The sequence below is a fragment of the Vidua macroura genome, chromosome 12 (assembly GCF_024509145.1).
Source record: "Vidua macroura isolate BioBank_ID:100142 chromosome 12, ASM2450914v1, whole genome shotgun sequence".
NCBI lineage: Eukaryota > Metazoa > Chordata > Aves > Passeriformes > Viduidae > Vidua > Vidua macroura.
In genome coordinates, this window is record NC_071582.1 from 8,419,358 (window position 1) to 8,437,405 (window position 18,048).

At 39.2% G+C, this 18,048-nt stretch overlaps 1 protein-coding gene across 3 annotated transcripts in view; it reads left to right on the forward strand.

Annotated features, from left to right (window-relative positions):
• The first annotated feature begins 11,732 nt into the window (after nucleotides 1–11,732).
• Nucleotides 11,733–18,048, forward strand: part of ALDH1A2 (aldehyde dehydrogenase 1 family member A2) — a 101,641-nt gene continuing 95,325 nt past the window's right edge. For all 3 annotated transcript variants that reach the window (XM_053987849.1, XM_053987851.1, XM_053987853.1), the window contains exon 1: nucleotides 11,733–11,841. The gene's annotated coding sequence lies outside the window, so the exon portion shown is untranslated. The remainder of the gene's footprint in view (nucleotides 11,842–18,048) is intronic.

An 18,048-nucleotide genomic window follows, 5' to 3' on the forward strand; every position in this document is an offset into this window, starting at 1 on the left:
GGCCAAAATTCTGATCCCAAATTAGAAATGTGACAGACAAATTTTGACTGATTTACACTCTGAAGAAATGGAGTGTTTTAATCATAATTTTTTAAGAGTTCGGATTTTTGAATATGGAATAATCATTAAATTAGGTAAAATATTCGCCAGCTTCACCATTTTTTTTAAACGGTTTGAAATGAGAACGAAATGAAGACGTAGTTTGATAAAAGCAATAAAACTCATGGACCGGCCAAAAAAATTCTTCGTGAGGTGCCACCTTGTGCCTGCGGAGCGCCATGGCCGAACCTGTGCGCAGGGCGGGGCCGGGCCGGGGCCGGGCAAATGCCGTAGAATTTGGGTGGGAAAAAAGCCGGAATAGGGCTCCAAAAATCTCTGTGTTAGCTGGCACCTGTCTCTCAGAACACAGCATCCCGGAAAGGGAAGACAAATATTCTTAAAACAGTTAAACCTAGTCTTTCTCCCTCAGAAGTGGTGCATTTGAACAGGCTTGGGAGGGGCCAGTTCTGATTTCCCAGCTGTCCCACGTGCTCAGATGGCGTTTGTGAGCCAGCGTCGGTCCTTCCTTTCCTTCCTTTCTTTCCTTTCTTTCCTTCCTTTCTTTCCTTCCGCCTCCCTCCCTCCCTGCCAGCCCGCAGGAGTGCGAGCAGTGCCCGTGGCGGCACAGAGCTGTCCCTGCTCACACGGGGGCTGTGCCCAAGGGCGCTGTAAGGACTGAGCCGCAGGGGCATCAGCCAGCACATCTCGGCACTCCGGGACACATCGAGTGATGAGCTGTTCCAACACCCACCTGCAGCGACGGTGCTGCTTCTCTCACCAGTGCACAGAGCGGTGGAATGCTGCCGGGAATGGGAATGCTGCTCATCTTTGTAGTCTGCCGAAAAAACATTTTCTTTTGGGTTTATTAAAAATTTATTTTTATGTTTTTGTTTTTAAAGCATTTAGCACAAATTTGGCTGCTCTTGGCATTTTCTGTGTGTATCAAAGTTTCCCTTCTCTTTTTATTTTGTGATTTGTATTTTCTAGAAAATTAAGTTTTTTTAATGAAATTCCAGCCTTGGGGAATACAAGAAGAGTAGAATTTGGTGACATGAAGTGCTGAATTAGTACAAATTTCAGAAATATCTGAAATGTCTCCTTAGTTTGAACATATGGGATCTTTATTAGGTTTTATTTCATTCTATATACATTAGTCAGTTCAGAGTAACTTCAGCAGTGGCAACTTACCATTACTAAGCCACATTTGCCAGGAGCACTGATGTTTGTATGCTGTCAAGAGAAGAAGATGGATATACCAGGGCTGTTAAACAACTAAAAATGTGACTATCACTTATTAAATTTGCTGCTTATGTATAACATAACTATATTTGTCTTGAAGATAGTTTCTATAAGAAAACGCGCAACTTTTTTCCTAGAAACCAAAATATTATCGAACAACCTTGCATACTAAGGATTACATTAAAATTTCTGGGGGTTTACATGGTACATCTCTTATTTTAAAAAAGTAGTATTCCCATAGTGAGTTTCAATGTTAGTCAGTAACGTCTGACAGTAAGTTTTAAGGACAGAAAATAGAGCTGTGCCTTTATATGGACAGAGAGCTGATTTCCTGATAGTACTGATAAGCTTGTATTTGTACAGAATTTATCAGTAATTAAATCCAGACTTTGGCTCAGTTTTAAATGTTTTAGGCAACTGTGAATCCATGGCGTTTTGGAGGTAAGAATGTAGGAATCAGAAAAACACCCACTCTGCAGAAATGAGAATCCAACTTCTGTGGACTTCTGTTTGCAAGTGTGAGTCCAGGAGAGATGTTGGTTTTCCACATTCCCATTCTTCCCCAGCTCCTTCTCTTTCTCTCTGATACTCATCCACTGTCAGATTATAAATGGAAACAAAGGCTTCATGCTGAGTCTAAGCAAATGCCCCAACCCCTGCTCTTCAAGAAGTCTGGGCAGGATTTTAATTCTTGGCTCTGGCCCATAGTTTGGTGTGTTTGAGTGTGAAGTGACCCATTCACTTTTAACAAGTGCTATGAACACAGGGCAAGGGGATCAGTTTGCAAAGACTACCTACAGAATGTGCTATTGTGGTGGCCAGAGAATAATCTAAGGCTGGAAAACACAGAGAAATCACTTTCTAGTTTACCAGAAGTCGTTTAAATATTGCTGTAAAGCAGAAATTCAATGACTACTGTGTTAAGGACTCAAAGCATGCTGGCAAATTGCCTGATAGGGCAAGTAAGGACATCGCACAATCCAGGCTTCACAATCCATCTTAAACAAGAGGGAGCAGCAATTTCTTGCTTTCTGTCATTTGGTAAATATGCAGTTCTCAGATGTAACAGTACTAAGTATTTTATTGAAACTTTCAGACATCAGCCTGCACTCTCCATATGTTCAGGGTTTTACAAGCTGTTTCCATGACAAAATGAGATTGATTCTGGAGCCAGATAGTTAATTGGTTAAGTCCATTTTATTTACCAAAAAATGTAGGCAAAATACTGTTTTCTTCAATACAGTAGACAGATTCCTTTTTTATATTTCCAGACCTTCTCTTCCAAAAACTACTCTGTTTATAAAGCTTTCTCTGAGGAAGATGGTTCCTTCACTAACTTCTTGTTGTTGTTTGTTGTTTCTGGTTTTCTTTCTTAATTACATTTCATTCATTAGGACAAGAAGATTTTTTTGCCATATAGAACAACCTTTTAAATCCAACCTTTTAAAAAACTGTTCATTTCTGCTGTCTTCTGTAAGAGTGAAACTCTTAGGTAGCCTATATTTTGCATGAGATACTAAGCATGGATCAATAGAGAGAATAATGTCTACTCTCTGTATCATTCATGCACATGTTGGAAAGTTGCTATAATCAAGAGAATGTGTTCGTGATTTTTGTTGTTTGGTGGGTGTTCTCTTTTTTCCTTCAGGATGAGTAAGACAGGAAATACTTATCCATCCCCTGACCAAGTGGTAAACTAGAATATGCTTCACAAAGGGATAAGTATTATCCAGGAGTTTTATGGAGGGAAAAGCTGTTTGTAATGAAAGGATCAGGACACTATCTGGCCCAGCTGCAGTTACTCTTCAGAAGCGGAAATTGCTCCGTGTATTTAAATTGTCACATCTTCATAGATCCACTAAAAGAAATTATATTTTAGATGTGCAGCTAAAGTCCACACATTTTAAATTGTGTTAGTTGATGCTGAGAATCAACATTTGAGTTGTTCCCTGACATTTTGGTGGCAGCAGCTCACTTACATGACAGTAGAGCAGTGAAAGAGATCAGTGCAGGGGCCTGGGGCCGTGCCAGGCTCTCAGTCACCTCGGTGGAGGTAACGTGCAGGGCTCTGCCTGTGCACACAGCCTTTCTGTGAGAGGGGCTGCTGGACAGGGGAGGCACCTGCCTTCTGTGTGGCTTAGGTGGGCTGTGCCACTGCTGCTATTGGTATCCAAAGCAGCTGAGAGAAAACCTGGACTGCAGCTCCTGCAGTCACACTTCTTGTGGGCATTGTGGAGGAACCAGGACGGAGCAGCTGCCACTTACCTGCCCTTCCTAAGCAGCAGCGCTGCATCACAGCCTGCGTTTAGCAACTGCTGGGAGACAGGGACAGCAGGTACAGCAACTTAACTTTAAAGAGCACGGTTATGTGTGAAAAGCCATCTTATTTCCCATTCAGAAAAAGAAATGAGAATTTCCTAATTGCTGAATATTTCTTGTGGAGCAAATCTAAACATAAATCACCCCATAATTGATCACAGTGGTGTAATTGCTATTGTGGAGAGGTTAATTTTGGATTATTTAAAACTGAAATCATCTACCCTCTTTGACTTTCCAGGGCTTTATAACCAGCAGACACAGAAGTGAATTTCAGGGAGGTAATTTTTCACTCATGCTGTTTTCTGTGAAGCCCAGATCAAAGCCTGCTCTGGAAAATGGAGTAGGCCAAAGCCACAGTACCAGCTAAGGTCTTTTCTCAACCCCTTGTTACAAAGTCCACTTTGAACACTTTTTTTACCTCATCTTTTTTACCTCATCTTTTTCAGTGTGGGGCACTGGAACAGGTTTTCCAGAGAAGCTGAGGATTCTCCATCCCTGGAAGTGTTCAAAAGCAGGCTGGAAGGAGCTCTGAGCAACCTGGTGGAAGGTGCCCCTGCCTATGGCAGCTGTTTAGAACAAGGAGATCTTTGAGGCCCCTTCCAACCCAAACCATTCTGTGATTCTATGAAATACAGAACATTATTTCCCATTCTGGTGAGCAGTATTGTATTTTCAGACTGCCTCTGAAGAATGTCTCCGTGACTTCTGGAGCTATAACTTTGCCCTGCAAAATTTGAAAAGAATAAGTACTCTGGTGTTTTTAGTTTTTAAATCAGTACCTGATGCTCCAGATAATCTAAGTTCTGCATAAGATACTTTTTTTCAGTAATTAATAATGGACTGTGATATCTAACTGGCTGTTAGAAATCCATTAATTGAAGTAAAATGGTTACACATTTATCTTAAAATTTAGGGAAAAATAATGTATTTCTTGGCAGAATTTTAAATAATTAATTCTGTAAAAGAAAAAAGGGAAGACAGAGAGTATAATCATTCCTTTAAACTGACCTCTCCTGGAAAGTTCTTTGCATCACCATTCAGCTGATTGGAACTGTGTGGGAAGAAAGTTTTTATTTAGAAAGGTGCAGCTGAAGGCTCAGTTTATGTGCTGATAGGTGTGTAGTTTTATTGAAGTGAAGGCAGCAACTTCTTAGACCACTGTAGCTCATGTTATTTCCCAAAGCCTACAGAAACCCCTCCATCTTCCACCCACTGTGTGCATTACAGATCAGGGAAAGCAAACAAAAAGTGCCTTCAAGTGGTCAAATCCTGCAGTATTTGTTTGCAATAGATGGCCAGCTCCACATCTCCCAGCATAAGTTATTAAAATTATATAAAATTATATGCTCCCAAGTAAGGAGCACCCAGTTCTTCACAGGCCTGCCACTGGCTCCAATGATAATCTACAGAAGGCCACACTATATGAGATTTTCCTGCTCTTTCTTTCTAATTCAAATGGAAAAAAATAGTTTGTAATGAATATAAATGTTTCTGTGGATTTCAATGGTGTTTAAATTAGGAGCTTGTTGTGTAATCAAATTCAGTGAGGATGAGAAGACACATGGTAAGCAAAATGGTTTTGTCTATAGCACAAAGACTGAATTAGATTTTAAAAAGAAAATCTGGTTGGCAGTTATGTAAGACTGTTTTATGGTGTTTGTTTATGACTTGGGAAAGGAGCAGAGTTTGGCAAGGAAATGTTTTGTCCTAAATCCTGGCAAGCATATTCATATGCCAAAAATGCTGTTTTGTCTACTTTTCATTTTTCTGAATTCTGTAGACAGCAAAAAATTCTCAGAGGTGTTTATGGACATTTATTCTGTTGTGACAATGTAGATTCACCATGCGAATATGAAATCCAAGGATTACAAATTAGGTATTGCAGCTATTTCACATGTACATGTTGGAAACTTAAAAGTATTCTCAGTATGCATTCTGAAGAGAAAAATGCACAATTCAGTAGAAATGCTGTCTTGATTTTCCTTTCACTTACGTGAGTTTTGCATTAGTGCAACTTTAATCCTTTCATTGGGCTTACTCCTGATTCATCACATTGCAAATCAAAACAGCATCAGGTCTATATTCTTTTGCAGACTTTCACTGATTTTTGGTAGGTTGCTGACCTAATTTCAGAGCCATAATCTTAGGAGAATACTAATAAAATTATCATTTTCAAAAGTGTCTCAGTTCCTTAAAGACATTTTGCATAACTTATTTGGCACCTTGGCTGTTTGGTGCTGTGGGTTACAGTCTGCTGTAGACTAATACAAATGGTCTGCAAGGAGGTGGAAATTAGGGTTTTCTAGAAATTTGAAATTGCATTTACTAAAGATGATTTTCTTAACTGCCTTTGCATATACATCAAGAGCCTCATGATAATGAGACTAAGCCTTACCATGGTTTTCTAGATGGCCATAAGCAGAAGCTGAATTGAAGCAATTTTGTCTCTCCTCGAGCACTTGTAGCAAAGTTCAGTGAGAATGACTCCTAAGGCAGATCTACATAAACAGTTTTAAACACCTTCCCATACACTGTATGAACAGCTGCCCCCAAGAATATAGCACCAAAGTTACCAGAACAGGTATTTCTAAACTATCACTACTTACATTATATTTTTGTTTTATGTTCTTAAGACATGAAAGAAAAAGTCCAAATTCATAGTATAATAGGGCCTGAAAGAAATAACAGGTCCTTCACAAGCAGTGCAAAACTTTGTTAGAACATTTATACTTCAAATCCTAACAGCATTTGGGGGACATCACATGTAGGTTAGATAGTTCACAGTCTGAGGTCTAAAGAAGCTGGCAAGTATCCTTTGAAGATGGTTTTAGTGCATAACACATCTCAACTAACCAGGCTCAGGGGCACAGGAATTTTATGAAGTCCTGGCTGCTTCTTCACCACTTGAGTTGCAAGAGCATTTGCAGTGTATTTCATACTGATGGGCAGTGAATAATTCTGTCCTCTGCTGTAGAATTCAGTCTCTAGTAGTGATTTTGTAGTGAGAAATGTCCAGCCTTTAGTATCCAACAGTGAAAATTATATGCGCAAGTATTTTAACAGCTTGTGTAGCAGCTGGCAAATGATGTGTAGGAAGGTTTGTTCTCTTGTCAATGTATGTGCTAAATACTAACTGGTTCCCACCTTTTAAATATGAAATACTAAATAATGGAATTTAAAGAAATAGAAGCTCTTAGGAAAAATGTGCTTTTGTGTAATATATGCCTCATATTTCATTATGCAATGAGGATACACCTCAAATGTCAAGACTGCACTTAAAATTCATTCTTCACTCCCACACAAGGTATCAACTTGGACTCCATGTGAATCCAAGGGCTTTCAAACATATTTTGAAAAACATTGGCTGGCCAACTGTCTGTAAATAGCAAAGGAATTGAGTAACACATCAGTAGTAATAAAACTCCTATCAAATATTTGTATTAATCAACTTTAAACTTTAGCAAGTACACTAGTCCTGTAGTGGAATCCCTAATAATTACTTTCTACTACATGGACAGGAATTATGAAAATAACTTTTAGTGCATGGTCTATACCAGTAAATAAGAAATGTAGCAAACAGAAGAAAGTACAACTCAAGAAGCCATACCTCTAAATTGAGTTTATGATGAAATAATTTTGTATCAAAGTAAATTCTCATGCATTTCCAAAGGGAAAAAGAAACAGCCCACATCCCGATTCTGTAATGGATTAGAAATGGAAAATTCTGAAATTAACATTTCAGAATTGCTTGTGTTAAAAATTTAAAGCAATTCATCATTGTATAAAGAATACAGAGTTTCTAATAAGTTATTTTACAAAACATTGAATGCAGAAATCATTCAACGAGAGTGTTTGCTAATCCCCAAAATGTGCCTGTGTGAGCTACACCATAGAGGTGTGCCTGTTTCAAGCCCTGTTTCCTGCTCTTCCTGAACACTCGTTTGGACTTCCTGGACTGACTTTGGACACAGCTTTCTCCTTGCCTTTGTCTGGCAGTGTCTGGCCCATTGATGGAACAGCCACTGTCCCACAGCTCTGCTGTGCAGGCCCCAAGAAGCTGCCATGGGGCCCAGTCCTGTCTGCACTGTGGCTGCTTACAGCTTTCTTCACTAAGCATCCCTTCTCTTACTGCTGACAGGAGATTCTCGGAAAAGACTTAGGGAATTTCTAGAAAGCTGCAAAAAAATTATTGAAAACGGGGAGAGAAGTACTGGAAAGCACCAGGAATATCCCCAGAAAGCAGCATGTGAATTCCTAGAACACTCTCTGAAAATTGTATAGGAAAAATTCCCAGAAAACAGATAGGACGTTCCTAGAAAGTATTTGAATTTCTAAAATGTAAGGGAACCTTTAGAAAGTAGTGGGAAAATTTGTAGGAAGCAGTGAATGAAATGTTAGAAAGCATAAGGTGAAATCCTAGAAAGCATGAGGAATATGAATAAAATGGACTGATGTAATTACCAGAAAACCCTAGGAGAAATCAAGAGAGTTCTTCCAGCGTTAAGGGTTTTGCTGAAAGCTGCAGGAAAAGTGCCAAAAAATACCAGCATCGTTTAAAGATCCAGTTATCCTTTTAAATCTTCAGAAAATATAGTTTTTATACCTTCAAGCACCATGTCTTGCTTGTTTTGAAAACTTGATGCTTCCTTCTGGCCTTAAACAGTCTTCCTTTTTATTGTCTTATTGCTAATGTTCTCTCTTTCATCATGAGGAATTGTAATTTCACAGTCAGCAGCTTGTGGTTTTAGATGAAGGAGAAGAAATTGAACGTCAAGAAAAAAATAACCTTGCTGTCATCCAAATCTTCTTAATAAATAAATAACAGGGAAGAAGGAAAAAATACAGCCTCTCAGAAGACTCAGTGAGAGTTTTCCATGAGAAGTTACTGATTCTTAGTGAATCACATCAATCTATTAAAATATACTCTCCCTTTTTCAGTGTATAATACCCTGGCTTGCATACAAAGTACATGACTAGTCTGATTTAAAATTATTTAGGAGGATGCCAAAAGAGTAGTCATGTATAGATACATCTGAAGGGAAGATGAATCTCCAAAGTAGTGCCTGCCAAGACCTGAATATTTGTGTCTATTTCTATGAAAGTTCATCCCTGCCTTTGCTGTCCAAACTCCTGTTGGCTGAAATGTTTTTCCCTTTATTCCTGCATGACTCAGCAGCTTGGGCTCCCTACCCCATCTCTGCCAGGCCCTGCTCTTGCTTGTGCTGTTCCAAGCACGAGTTTCCCTGGTGTGGCAGCACATTTCTCTCTCTCTCTCAGGATTTTTTCATAGAGCAGCACAGAGAGAAAGAAAGAGAAAACAATTTCTATTTCTGCTCCATGTTTTTCCCATGTGGAATGTGTTTGGAGAATTGTTACCTGGGGTGATTGCTTGATTGGATTCTGGTGAGGATTGTTTGAGCCTGATGGCCAATCCAATCTACCTGTGGCTGGACTCTGGAGAGATGGTCACAAGTTGTTAGTAGTTAGATATGGTAGTTAGAGAAAGTAGGTATGTAGGTTTAGTATCTTCCTTTATATAGCATATTAATGTATTATACCATAGTTATAATAAAGAAGTCATTCAGCCTTCTGAACTGATGTTGGACATCATCATTTCTTCCCACTGGGTTTGCCTGCATTTTACAATACCCTGGCTCAGTTTACCTGTCTGCTTTCCCTTTTACCCAGAGCTCCCCAGCCACTGGAGAACACTGGGAGATTTGGGAGCCAAAGCACTGAGTACCTGGGGGTAACTAAACAGGAGGATACCTCCTTCAGGGAGAAATCCATTTCAACAGGTTTTGTACCTGAGCAGGCCCTGCAGGTTATGCTGATGGGAACATTTCATAAATACATATTTATTGGCAAATCTGATAATCATATTTTCATACCAATGATGGATGAATGCACCATAGGGCTTTGGATGAATGCACCATAGGGCTTGACCTGGCTATAAGCTTTTAAAATATTGGCCATATTGAATAGTTAGAAGCAGGCATATGAATCTCTTGGGGCATATTCCTTCTAGATAGGAAGTTCTCCATTATAAATGGTTTAAATGCTTTAAGGCACCAGACTTTGAATTTAACTTTTATAGCAAATGCATCTGGTTAATGTTAAATTAAAACACCCCAGGAAATCTATACTTTTCACTGTATTTTTTTATTTCTGCAAATTTTTGGAGAGCATCCATTGCTCTAAAATCAAGTTAATTGGAAACAGAGTAAGAAGCATGAACACAGTCCCAGCAGAACATTCTCTGTATGATGCCGAACTGTTAATTTTTATTATTTTTTCTAAGACACTGTCCAGATTCCCATTCTGTGAAATCTTCAGCTGCCAGATGAAGGCACAGTCTTTTACACTGAATCTCATCTTTTTTCCGAAGATTATTCCTCTTCAGCAAATACTATGTAAACATAGTAAGTCAAGTTGACATGAAGCTAAGTCTGTGCTCTGGTGACTTGGGGCTTTGGCCTGCATTTGCAAGGTTTTGGGGACATTCAGAGTTCATCTAAGGCCACAGATCTCTGTTGATTCACTCATCTATGGCCCATGGAATGTGTTTCTCTAAAAAAAATTACAACCTACCAGGCAGGTCTGTTGCCTCTCTGTGATGTTTCAGTGATGCTAAATTCTGACCCAAGGCTTTGTAGATTGCTCCCAAATTTAATAATAGGATAACTCACTACATGAGACCATTTTCCCCACTGCAGATTTGTGTAGTTTTGTCAAAACATTTTCCTGCTTGGCTGAAATTTGGCTGAACTTCTTTCAGCAGAATGGGGCCCAACATGTTTGCCCAGAAAACAGCATAGCAGCATCAACAGCAGGCAACCGTAGCTAAGGATACAGAGAATTTTAAATTTACTAGAATTTAGAATTTACTTAAATCACTGAGCTTGCTTTCAGTGGTAATAAATATCTCTTGGTTATTTTTTTTCCTCCTTTGGGTGAAATTGCTTTTTCTACACTGAAATCTTTTGCCAGACTAGATATATTGGTTTTAAGTTCAACAAATACAGGTTACCTGCCAGCATAGCGAGGCCAGCTCTAGCTCTAATGTTGTGCACACCTTAAGCACAAAGGTAACCAGCTCTGTGTGCTCAAACTGGTGCTGGGGTATTTTGCTCAAGGCAAACTCAGGCAGAAAAACAAACCTGTGGCAAGGGTTTTTGAGGACTAAGATCTCCTATGTGTAATGTGCCACTCAACTAGCAGTATTGCTTGAAAATCTCAAGATTCTCTGAGAGTTGGTTTTAAAGCATCATAAAGTTTCCCTTTAGTAGGCCACGGTGATGACAGCAAGGGAGGAAGTTTGGCTGCAGGACTCCTGTGACAGTTTGCAAAAGCTAATTTGCAGAAAAAGCAGATTTCATGGGAACGAGATTTATTTGCAGATAAGGGCTTTTAGTCTGTGATACTGGTTTTGAAATCTTTGCAGGGCTGAGACCTTCCACATGCTGGAATCAGTAATTACTCAGCCTTCAGTTGCTTAATCAGAAATTATAAACAGTCGTAACAAGTAACAGGATTTGTACTTTGTGATGGGAACAGAAAAGTTACCTCAGGACAGCCCAGCCCCCAGCTGGGGCAAAAGGCTGGTGTGGACAGGGTGCCAGCAGGTGTTCCTTGGCCAATTAATTGCAGCAACAGGTGGGGCTCATAAGCCCCAGCTGCAGCCGTGTTGATAAGTCTGTGTCACTGCTGAGACCCAAACGAGTGTCCTCAGCCAGGTGTGTGAGGAGTGTGGGGTAGTCTCTGGAGAACTGCAGCTTTCTGTAGACAGCAAATCCTGCTCAGCTGCCTGAGGAACCAGGTATGTGCATTCTGCCAAAGGCTTTAGCACTTCCAGTTTTAAGAATTTTTGCTCCAAGTTTTCTTCCCTCCCTTTTGGCCATAGCTGCGTCTTGTTCCCTTTGCATTTTAGTAAGTATGGCTGGTCAGGCTAGAAAAGCAGAGAGGGGGTCCCCTGATTTCACCAGACAACTGCCATGTCTTATGGGGGTGTCTGTTCTGCGTGTCCCTGGGTTTGCATGGCCTCATAGCTCTTTCAAAATACATGACAGATTTTGGACTTTTTCTTCAGAAGCTACCACAGTTTTAGGGATTCCTTTCTTTCCTGCTATGTCATGCAGATTTTACCAGGCACCTGACTCCTTTTTGTGGCTTGCCTTCTGCAATATGGGCACTCAAACATGGAAGAGACATCTCAATTTTCTTACCCTTGCTCTTGGATAACAGGTAGGTCTTTAAAAAGTGTCTACGTTACTTCATTTTTAATCACAGCTTGGGATAAACTTTTCATTTCATGTAGAACAGACAGTACTTGATTTGTGGTCTTGGCTTTTGAAGAATTTGAAAGAATTCAAGAGTAAGCTATAGGCTAGTCTTTAGAAATCAATTCAAACTAGGAAATGCGATATAAATTTGTGTCACTTGTATTTCAAAAGTGAATTAATTAGGTCTCTTGAATTTGAACTCAAAAAGACCTAAAAATTAAAATCAATTCATAATCCTGAAAGTACTGGTTGGGTGTTTTCCCCAATGAGAGAGTGAATGTGGTATTTGAAAGTGTCTTGGAGGAGGTCAAATATGGTTTACATATATAAGAGGAATTAAGTATGCTGTGTCATGATTTTCTGCAACATATTTCACTGAGACTAAAACATGTCATCATGTCCTTATGGGCTGATGTTTATAAAACAAATACAAATACTTTCAAGTGAGGGCTATCTGCTGAAGGTTAGCTGTTAAAAATGTTTCCCTCTCTGTTTATAGTTTTCGAAATCTGGCTTATCAGTGGGAATGCTGGCAACTACTCTAAGTATTGCACATTTCCAAGGAGTTTGACTGAAGCACCCTGTTCTAATACATTCTTTACTGCTGACAGTGTTGGCTGTTACCATGAGATAAACAGATTAAATATTGACTCCATAATTTTAGTTGCCATGATTATAAGCACACCACTACTGAAGTATGCAAGTAATTCATGTGAGTCTAGATCAAAACAATCTAGTAGGAAAGGAATGATCAGTTATCCTTGAAATGTGTAAATCCCTAAGAAAGTGCAGTTATATTCTAGCAAGTATTGAGATAGATAAAGTAGGTAGATGTTTTATGTGTGCCCAAAGAGAACTCAATTCAAAACTTGCTAAAAGCTGTGAGCTTGCTTTCAGTGGTAATAAAGTCCTAAGTTATTGAACTGTATCGATTTCTATAGCAAATAGGGGCATAGTCAATAAATTGTGACTGCCGTTCAAAACCATCACTCTACAGTCAGCTCCAAATGGTTGGGCAGATTTTAGGGAACCTAAACATTCTAATGCATGTCTCTAATTTGGGGATATACTCAATTAGATATGACTCAAGTTCTAGAGCACTGTTTTTATTTTCTGCTGTGAACTTCAAACCATGGATAAGTGTATTTTTGATAACTTGCAGAATTCAGAGAATTTTGGAGTATGTTTTCATACTTTTATATGTACTTCAAACCATGAATGTTTGCTTTTAATTGCTGTTATAAAAGTTAAGGCAAATTTGTGAGAACGACTGTGATTTGATTTGAGTTTTAGGTCTTTCTCTGAACATAAGGCAAACCAAAACAAACTTCTGGATCACAAATATGCAGGTTGCGTTGCACCATCATTTTCAGCTTTCCTGGGAACTCATTAGTTTCTCATTATATCTTTTGTCTAAACATAATTTTCTATCAAGTAATTAAGTTGAGCATGATGAGCTTGCTTGATATGCTGCTTCTCATGAGCATATGCTTAAGTGTATATATAATTGTCTGTTGGTAGAGGGGACTGTGGAAATATTGTTCTGATTAAAAATCATGAACTGATAAAAAAGGAATTAGAGTGACAAGAAACTTGTGGTCCCACAAGATCAAATACCATTTGTAGCAGCATTGGGCGATGTGCTAAGACTGTACATTTATATACAGATTTTGGTATTAGTCTGCACAATCAGGCCACCTTTTCTCATGGTGTAATTAAGTCTTTTGCTAATATTTCATGTTTATAGTGCTCCAAAGATGACAGGGACATAGAATGCATGTCTCAAGTGATCTCTCTTCATTGCCTGGTTTACATAATCTTTATTCTCTTTCGTCTCTGGAAGTTTTCTGGCCGTGAGTTATTGTTTAATTCAGTGACTTTTTGATGGGCTTGTAACACCTATCTATAAACTGCCTAGAAACCAGAAAATGTCAATACATTGACATATTTTGAACAGTTTGTCCTCCAAAGTGGAGAACACATGTGGTGTTCATGTTTCCTTTACTGTTCTAAGGCAACAACTTCAATACTGAGAAGATACAGAGTTTGCAAGGCTGGTGATGAGGCAGTTAATAGGGGAAAAGTGTAAAATATCGTATGGTATGCTTTAATTCTATTTTCAGAGGCTCAAAAGAGGAAAATTTGACCACATTACAGTTGTAGTATTCTCTTTTTGAAGAATTGAACAGGACAATGTTTTGGTTTATTGTGGAGCTTTCTAGTGAATAAAAGACATAGAATTCTGGATGAAAACCCAGTTTTAAGTCATCTTTAGCAGAGCCCATAATTTTGGCCTAGCTATCATTTAAACAGTCATGCTTCCATATACTTAATTCATGCCAGCAGCCTGCTTTATTCCTGCTGCTTTGTATTTAGTCTATTCAGAATGTGGTTATACAGAAAAACATCACTCAGGGTTCATTGGAAAGTGCTTTTTTCCAGAACAAATCTTGAAAAAGAGGAAAACAATCATGTGTAAGTTTCCATAACTTGGCTACCAAATTCAAAGTGTCATTGCAATTTGTCTGCGCCCATTAGAAATCCTTATCACAGCTCTGCCTGGTGGCTGTCTCCACCATTTTGTGGAGTACTTTTGCAGTATTCTGGATATGTAAGTCATTTTAAGGGGCTGTTCTGTTTTTCATGGGCGCAAACCTCGCCTCTCTAACTTTCTGGCCCTTCAACACTGCAATAGGAAAAAGTAGTTATCCCTTAGGAAAATCTCAGATATTGACCAAGGAGTAAACCGTTAGCTCAGGTCATTGCTAACCTGAGATATTCTGATGTGCTCTTTCAGTAATGAGCATTTGCTTTGCTGTCAAGACTTTATTAAGGTTCCCAGGAGGACAAAACAACCAATCAGTTGAACAAGGAGCTCTCCAGCTCGCTGAGGAGCATTTATGGTTCACATTCCAGTATGGGTCACTTTGCCATGTTTTGGCTCCTTCCCTGCAGCTCCATTAGCTGGCAGCTGGTGGTGTAGTGGAAGCAGCCTCTTGCATAGAAGAGAACAGCTACCTTTGTATCTTTAAAATACTTCCAAACTGGTGGCACTTTTTTATATAAGCACAACAAATAACCTAAAAATAGAACTATAGCTGGAATGGGAGCTATTCAACATGAATTAATGTGTTTGTTAAAAGTCTAGGGATTTTTGATGGTCTTGTGAGATACACATGACCTTTTCATGATGCTCCCTAGAGATACTAGTCATCCTGTCCAAAAGCAGCATGAAGTTTTTCAGGCATACACAAACAATGTAATTAGGGCACTTTGGGCCTAGTAATGGGGTATGAACACTGTAGTCCTGCTCAGATGGCCTTTGCAAGTATACCACAGTTTTCCAATATTGTAACTATTGGTACAATTAGTGCAAGGGTCTTATATCTCTGGATATAACTACGTTTTGTGCTTTCAGTGTAAAATGTAAAGAATAATCTTCTTCTTTTAGTGAGATTGTGCTACGTGCTTCTCCAGGTAACAAGGAACTGAAACTGCTGGAAGCACAGTGATCTCCATTTACTGTAAATCCATCCAGTCACCAAAACCAGCCTTCACACTCAGCATTAGTTATAAACTCTCTTATATTAGCATTCTCAGAGAGATCAGGGACTGCACAAATGGTGCAGGTTAATATATCTCCCCTACAACAGAGGGCTGAGTTCAGGATCAAGGATTATGATGAGGTAGCACAGGAAAGCTGTGGTCATTATCATCCCAGGACTATGGGACCTCATCATTGTGCTTAGCATGACACAAACACATAGCAAAAAAATGTCCTTACATCCCAATTACTGTCCTTACTGCTTGGGCACAGGGGACCTGAGTGACCCAAGGGTGCCATTCCTATGTGTCACTCCATTTCACACTTACTCTACTGCTGACTACAGAAGCCACACTTCTGTGAAAATACAATAGACCTTACTCTTACAAATTACTTTTTTAAGAACTGTTAAGATTTTCAGAATGTCCTAATTAAGACAATCAAATAAGCAAGCAGCCAGATGAATACATAGTTCATGTATTCAAGACTGAGATAAAATGTTCAGAATTAATGTGATCTTGCAATACTCATCACACTTACAATGTATATGTCAAAATAATATTTCTGTAGCGTTTCTAGCACTGTCATAGTCTTGAAAAAATAATACAGTAAGTAATGGTGATAAACAACATCCTGTCCATATGACACTTAAGAACAGGCTTTGCTTTAAAAAATCTACTAGTGAATATGGGGCTATTATTAATTCTTACAAGTGCTGTGGCTTTTGATGCACAACAGACAAAATAATCTAGATAGTGCTGCAGTGTTGATACTCTGAGAAAAGTGTTCTTTAAAGGGCTGCCTTTCACCAGGAACTGCTCTTTGATGGGTAAATGCTTATGGCAACAGCCTTGACAGCTTATATTCACCTCTTCTGTGTGTGTCTTAATACCTGTCAGCCAGAGATGCTCAGCAGACAAGTTACACGCCTGAGGCGTCTCCTTATGCTTAAATGCTACAATAGATTTTTTTTTTTTCAGTCTAAGATTTTATCTGGCTCTCAGAACAGCTGGACACCTTTAGTCAGCACTGAACCCCTCCTAGGTAGGCTGGTGGTCCACTTCCTCCATAGCAGTGAAGCTGAGGTAGCACTAGAGCCTTTGTGCAAGACACTGCTTTTGATAAAGCTGCCCTACAGAACAAAGGGTTGTTCTGACAGTGAAAAACTTCCCAAAGTCACTGTAGGAGGAAGGTTTGTGGGATGAAGCCCTCCAGAGCCGACTCAACTGCAATTTTTTAGAAGCCTGGTGTGTGGCACTTTGACTCCCACAGCCCAACACACCACATGCCTGCGGGGAGCATCACTGTGTATACCAGAGCAGAGGAGGAAGATGATCATGAAGGAAGATGTGTTTATTATCAGACCAAATAAGAGCACACAGGAAAAGACTTCCTTTGTGTTTATTTAAAAATAAATATTGTAGAGCTGGAACAGAGGAGAGCACCTTCAGGGGCATCAGTGAAAATGATGACAGTAGCAAAGTTCATAGCCAGACACTGTGATATTACAAATCTATTAAGAAAAATAAGTTTGAGAGTTAAACAAGCTAGTTATTTTTGAGTATGATCATCTCAGTCATGGTAACATTAAAACACCAGCAGAGAGGCTCAGGTCATAGTTCTTTTACAACTTTTCACTTTTCTAAGCTGTACACAGCTGCTATTTGGGCATGAAGTTAAGTTTCTACATGTGAAGAGAGCTTCTGACACTCCTTGTTCTCCCTGCCTGGCTGTACTCTGAAGTTCACTTAATATCTTTTAGGAATATGTTTGCCTCTGGCTTTTTAATTACTAATGAAGTTACCTGAAGCCAGATGTACAAAGAAGAACTCTGTTCAGCCTAAACACTTTCTTTCCCAAATCTAGAAGGCAAGCTGATTGTTATTTATGCATCATATCCTGTAATACAGTGTTTCTCAGGGTCAATCTTGTACAACAAATAAAATCCACCAATACCTGAACTATGTCTCTTGTTCTAGGATTTCCCTAGCAGGAAATCCAAATCCTGTGTACTGTAGATCTGCCCTAGTGAGATAATTATTGTTCTGCCAGGTTGTTGTAAGCAACACATCTGATCAAAGGCAAGGGAAAGGAGTGTAATTGCCATGTGAATTGTTGGAAGTTCAGTTTACTGGCAGTATATGTTTTGAAATTGCATGGAACCACATATATGTTGAAATCTGCCTCAAAATTGATTTTTTCTTCACGTAAATGGAATATTTTGTGTGGGGTCTGATGCTGAGTTGATGTGAAAGACTTACGCAAGACAGGAGCCCAAGAGAGAACCGGAGGCCTGCTGCCAGTTGTATCAGAAAAGCAGGTGAAAAACTTGAAAGAAGAAAAGGCTATAGGTCCATTTTCAGGTGTGGTGAATATTTTAGGTAGATTTTAGTTGTTTTAAAATGTATGGTTGACTTCCTGTGTTGAATTTCAAAGAACTACCTGTGATAGCAAATGGGGCTTAAATTGGCTTCCATTTTAAGGAAGGGTTTTGTCTTTTTGTGTCAGAACAGATTGAAATGTGTGTGTGTTCATATCCATATTTTGTTCAGCCATCATGTATTTTCTTGGATTAGAAGCCTCTGAGGTGCTAAGGGTATTTGCATATATGTTACATTTGCAAAT